General features: G+C 47.6%; 1 pseudogene; it reads right to left on the bottom strand.

The window, feature by feature from the left end:
* Positions 1-4,807: 4,807 nt before the first annotated feature.
* Positions 4,808-6,133, bottom strand: LOC115070378 (annotated as a pseudogene).
* Positions 6,134-6,185: the final 52 nt, after the last annotated feature.

The following is a 6,185-nucleotide window of genomic DNA, read 5'->3' as shown; positions in this document are numbered from 1 at the left end:
GATGGTCTCACACCTCTGAAATTCTGGGCCAAGCCTATCTTTCCTTCTTAAACTGTATGTGTTCAGGTGCTCTGTCACAGAGGTGAAAAATCTCATACAAGCCTGAGCATGTAGTACTAGTCTCTTGAGTGAGGTCATAGTCCTACATGGGACTCTGAGTCAGACTGGAGAGTGCAGAAGGGGAAGCTGCCTCCAGGTTGACCGGGGTTCTCAGGCAGGATACACCTAAAACATTTACTGCTGGTCGCAGCTAGGCCTTCCCTGGGAGGCTGGCCATGGGACGAGCAATCCCTGAGCTGCCCCAAGGTGGCAGCCTCCATGAGCCCTGCCTCAGCCCTGTATCTACAAGACAACATGGCAGAGTTTTAATGCCCAGTGAGCCCTGCCTGTGCATCATGGTGGCGGCTTCCCTGGAGTCCCCCTGAAGGAGGTTGACTGAGAGCAAGCTGGGGTGGGGAGTTGCTCAGGTGTGCTGGACACTGGTAGGTGTGTCACCCATGGGAGGAGAGATGGGACCATGAGACCTCAAAGGCTTGGAAGGCCGCACAAAGGGGCTCCGTGAAAGGTGCTCTGTGGGGCTTAAAAGCACCTTGATCATTTATTTATTAGTATTACTAATATTAATTTTTATTTTTGTATGGGGTGCATGTACATGTTCATATAAGTGTGAGTATATGTGGATGTGTGTATACATGTGTGTAGGCCAGAGACTGACATTAGGTGTCTTCCTCAATTGCTCTCCACCTTAGTTTTTGGGACACGGTATCTCACTGAACCTGGAGTTCATTGGTTTGGCTGGGCTGGCTGGCCAACGAGTTCCAAGGATCTGCCTGTCTCCATCCCCCAGCGCTGGGGTTACAGATGAGTGCTGTTACAGCTGGCTTTCTGTGGTGCTGAGGGTCCGACCTTGGGTCCTCGTGCTTGTGTAGTGGGGACGTTACTAACTGGTTCATCTCCCAAGCTCAGAGGATGGTGATGATGATGATGATTTTTTAAGACAGGGTCTTACTCTGTAGCCCAGGCTGGCTTAGAACTCACTATACACTACAGGCTGTCCTCGAATTCACAGCAATCCTCCTGCCTTAGCCTCCTGAGTGCTGACCAACCACAGATGTAACCAACCACATCCGACTCCTTTGTCCTTTAAAAATGGAATGGAAAATTCCTTTGGTCTGTGCACAGCTGTGCTTGGTGAAATCCTTCCAACCAGAGCTATCTGGCTTCTTTAGGCCATGAGCAGGGATCGCCCATCTGGCTACGGTCCCGGCTTTTCATGCCAGTTAAACAGCACGGCAATGTAGACAGCGACCATCTAGCACCTGCTGCTTCTGTGCTTTTGTTCCTGACCTTGCAAAGAGCCCCTGGGAAGATGGCAGCTCTGTAAGCAGGGAAACTGAGGCTGTAATGCTGGGGAGTAGAGTTGGTGTCACTCCTCTGGTAGAAGTCACCCTAGGAAGTGCTTCCCTTTTGGAGACCATAACCTGTGGCTTGCTGCCAAGTGGACAATTGCCTGACATATTTCCTTCTTAAGATGAATAAATGCCCTTTATGGGAATTTAGTAGAGGGATAAACCACAGAAGGAAAATCAAACACTTGGAAAAATCATTTAATGTTTTTCTTTACTCCATAGGAGAAACTACCAGCCTGGGCTGTGATTGGAGCTCTTACATAATTTATGGCCACAAAGTCAATTGCTAACGGCGCCACATACTCAGGTTTTGCAGGTCCCTGAGGCGTCCAATTTATATTTGGCTCTAGTTGGACAGGATGAATGGCAGAGAGTCTGGGAGGGGAAGCCACCTCCTGGAGCTAGCAGAGCTGAGCCAGGAGGGAGGGAAGGTGGACGCAGGCAGGCAGTTGTGGAAGAACGCTCCACCATGGACCGATTGCAATTTATTTTGACTCCAATGGTGTATGATATAGGCAGAGTCAAAACAAACCGTGTTAGCCAGGAAAACAGACCCCTTTCCTAACACCCACATGGTTGCTTGAAACACAACAGACACAATCAGGCAATAGAGAAGTTTGCTCGAAGATCTCTCTAGAATTCTGGTATCAAATTCCTCCTGGAAAGTGAGATTTACCCAGTAGTTGCAGAATGAGCTTTGTCAAGCACTTGAGCCTAGAGCACAAGAGGGGACTATGCTGGGGCAGGTGGCCAGCCTCACCTCAGGTTGGCCTTGGTCTGGGTGCAGGCAGACACCTCACCTGAGCCCCTTAGCTGAGCCCTCGCTCCCCTCTCCCTCCTGTGTTGCACTCTAGCTTCATCTGCAGCTCCTGCACACAAACTCTTCTAATGATCTTACAGTTCCTTAAGACAAGTGTCAAGTGTCATCAACTATAATTTTACAGGTGACAGAAAGAAGGCTCTGAGACTGAAGCATGTGGCTGCTGGCATCACAGCCATGGTTCAGTATGACTCTGCAACCTCCAGTCCAAAGCTAGTCTCAACCTTCCACCTTTCTGGGGAGAATCTTACGTGAGGCTGTTTAGATGCCTAAGAGGTCTTGGGTGCCAAAAAGATGAAAATCAAAACATCTTTCTGTCACATGGTCAACATAGGGAAGGAAGAGTCTCCCTAGAGGCTTTTGACACAACGTAGGATTATGCTGGTCTGTGTCCCACCTGTCCTTCAGGTCACCCAGCACAGATGAGCCACTCTGCTTTCGCCTGAGGGATCCAGGCCCCTCCTGCCACTGCCCCTTGCCCTCTGCTCCATGCTCAGGAGTGTGCAGAGTTGACTGCTCCCCAGCTCTAGACATACCTGACCTCCCCCTCCAAGGCAGGGCTGCAGTGGAGGGACAGTGATGGTCATGAACAGGGTCAAACTGGCCAGATCCAAGGGCCATCAAGGAGATGCATCAGGGTCCTGCAGTACCCGACACCTTCTGGGATGATGGTGGGGTGGCATGTGGGGCAGTGACCTTCCTGTGCCCCCATATTAACCATTAGGGAGGCAACCTGTTTTAATGATCAGTGGTTTCCCTGGGGTTACTGTTGCGAATGGTCACAACCTGGGCGGCCTAACACAACAGACCTGTTTGCTCACAGTCTGGAGGGGCTGGAATGACTCCCAGCTCTGGTGGGAGACTTCCCTCCCCATCAGGTCCTGGTGGCTCCAGTTTCTTGGCTTGTGACTGTATCACTCTGGTCTCTGCTTCTAGGGTCACACAGTCCCCCTCCTGGTCATTTGTCTTATGATGTCATCATTGCTGGATTTAGGAGTCACCCTGACTGTCCATCATGACCTAATTTCAGAATCCTTAATGAACCCCTTTGCTAAGGCCCTTTCTCCATGCTGACTCCGACTCATAGGTTCCAGGATTGGGGACTTGAACAGATCTTTTGGAGGCTACCACGTAGCTCACTCAGCAGCGAGGTCTACGTTTTATCCAAAATCCCTCTGGTCTTTGTCCACAGTGCAGATATGGAGGGCTCCCCACAGGGCCCAGAAATTATACTTTGTAGTTTTCCTGGGTAAGTCCACACACATGGAAGCTTCAGGGCAGTGTCCTCCAAGCTCAGAGCTGGCCATAAACAAAAAAAGGCAAAAAACACAGACAAACACCTATTTCTTTTTTAAAATTTTATTTTTATTTTATGTGTATGAGTGCATTTCCTGCATGTATGTGAGGGCACCCGTGTCTTGGAGGTCAGAAGAGGGCTTTGGATTCCCCTGGAGCTGGAGTTAAGGATGGTTCGTAGACTCCATGTACCTGGTGCTGGGAATCGAACCCAGGTCTTTTGCAAGACAGTCAGTGCTCTTAACCACTGAGCCATCTCTTCAGCCCTACACATGTCTATTTCATCTTTCTTTTTATTTTTGAGTTGGGGTCTTGCTATGTGGCCCAGACTGGCCTTGAACTTTCAGTCCTGTCTCAGCTTCCCAAGCACTTGGATTTCAGGTGTGCACTACCATAACCAGTGTGTATTATTATTATTAGTCTCCAAAATCCTGGTTTAATAAAGACTTGTTTATTTTAAGAACCAGATCTCAAACATCAGGGTGTTCATGAAAATAACCCACAGTATCCATTTTAGAAAACAAATATCAAGACTATTAAACTATTTTCCTTGAAGATGCATTAGCCATGCCACTTTTATTCACAAAAAATACTTGGTTACATTTATGTTTGAACAGCCCCACTCATGTGAGGGAGAACACACACTGAAACTCAAAGCTACTCTCGGGGTTACAACTAAATGAGGTCACATTTGCAGCTGTGAGTAAGCAACTACTGAAATCACATATGAATGTAAAGAACGCCCTGTATAACAAGAGATTATTTTGGAGACAATTGATAAAAAGCATACAACTATATTGTTAAGTAATAAAAAGGTATCAAAATTAAAAACAAAAATTACATGGTAAGACTTAACAAAACTGGGGCTGGGGAGATGGCTCAGCTGTTAAGAGCACTGTCTGCTCTTGCAAAGGACCTGGGTTCAGTTCCCAGCACCCACATGGCTAACAGCTGCCTATAACTCCAATTCCAGGGGATCCAATGCCCTCTTCCAGCCTCTGTATTTGCCCAATACGCATGCAGGCAAAACCCTCATACACATGTCTTTAAAAAAAGACTTAATAAAATGATTCAAGGAGCATCAAAGGGTGTGAAAATGGAACGCGGTGCCTGGCAATTGTGAATTAATGAACACAGGAAGGCGCGGGGGCGGGGGGTAGGGAGTGGATGTGCTGAAGGAGCCAGGGAAGAGGGTCTGCTGTCACCTCCATTTCTGACAAGTGCCTGGGTAAAGAAATAAGGGGATACGAAGTCTAAGCCCCACTACGTGCTTGAGACGCACCCTTGCACCTGGTGCTGTCTCTGTCGTCCTCTCCTCTCTCAGCCTCTTTGTCGTCACCCTTGACCAACTCCAGCTGGCTGTCCCCTCCGTCTCGTTCAGCATCATCATCCAGCCATGTCCTGTCACCTGCCTCAGAATCCATCTTCACACGAGTTTCCCTTTCCTTTGCCAAGGTGCTGCTCGGTTCTTTGTACGTTTCTGTCTTTATCTGCAGCTTGTTTGCTTTGAGTTTTCATTTTTCTCTCTGCTTTTCAGCAGAGAATCCACTGTTTGTTTTATCTGAATTGGCTCCTTCTTGATGGCCTGAAGGCCATCACCTTTCAACTCTACACTTGGAAGAAGAACTCCGTTGTTGACTCTTAGGATTGAACTTTCGCCTCTTCATGAGGTGTTTCCTAATACGTACTGGCATTTCTTAAATTATTTATTTACTTATGTATTTATTTTTTATGTATTTTTTAAAAATTATTTTATTTATTATTTTAATTTTAAGTGTATGAGTGTACTGCCTGCATGTATGTAAGTGCACCCGTGTTGTGCAATGCACTCAGAGGTCAGAAGGCATTGGATCCCCTGGAACTGGAGTTACGGATGGTTGATAGCTGCCATGTAGGTGCTTGGAATTGAACTTGGGTCTTCTGCAAGAGCAGTGTTTGTAACCGCCTGAGCCATCTCTCCAGCCCCTATTTGTTTATTTTTATTTTATGTGTATAAGTGTATTGCCTGCATGTATGTAAGTGCATCGTGTCATGCAGTGCCTGCAAAGGACAGAAAAAGGTGTTGGATCCCTTGGAACTAGAGTTAGAGATGGTTGTTAGCTGCTATGTGAGTGCTGGGATTCGAACCCAGGTCCTCTGGTAAGAGCAGCCAGTACCCTAAACCACTGAGCTAGCTCTCCAGCCCATTACACCCTGGCATCTAGAGGGCACCACAGCATGAGCCATAGGAGGAGGAGCATGTGCTGCATCCTTGTACATCTTGGCATAATAACCGTGCGGAAAATCACAGTCCTAGTCACACGAGGAGCCGTAGATCTCTGCCTCGGATCTTTTCACCTGCTTTTCCTCAGTTCACGCTTCGCTCTGTGGCCTGATTAACATCTAGGACCTGGCCGGCAGCCGTTCTGCTATTCTGGACTGCTGCGGAGTCCCATTAACATCCTGAATGAAGGCAAAGCCCTTATACACAGAGCAACCAACTATTTTGCCACACTTTGAGAAGACTGCCCCACATCAGACTTCTTGACAAGAGTGTTGAGATTCCCCACGGAGATGCAGGACTTCATGGCACAACGCTCTGTCTTGCTGGTAACATTGCTACCATTTTCTTTGATGATAAGGTACGAAATTGAAAAACGTAGCTGAGGATTAAAAAAAAA

The sequence above is a fragment of the Nannospalax galili genome, unplaced genomic scaffold, assembly GCF_000622305.1.
Source record: "Nannospalax galili isolate Female #2095 unplaced genomic scaffold, S.galili_v1.0 scaffold16016, whole genome shotgun sequence".
NCBI lineage: Eukaryota > Metazoa > Chordata > Mammalia > Rodentia > Spalacidae > Nannospalax > Nannospalax galili.
Note: the sequence above shows the minus strand (reverse complement) of the source record. Positions and strands in the feature narration are given on the sequence as shown.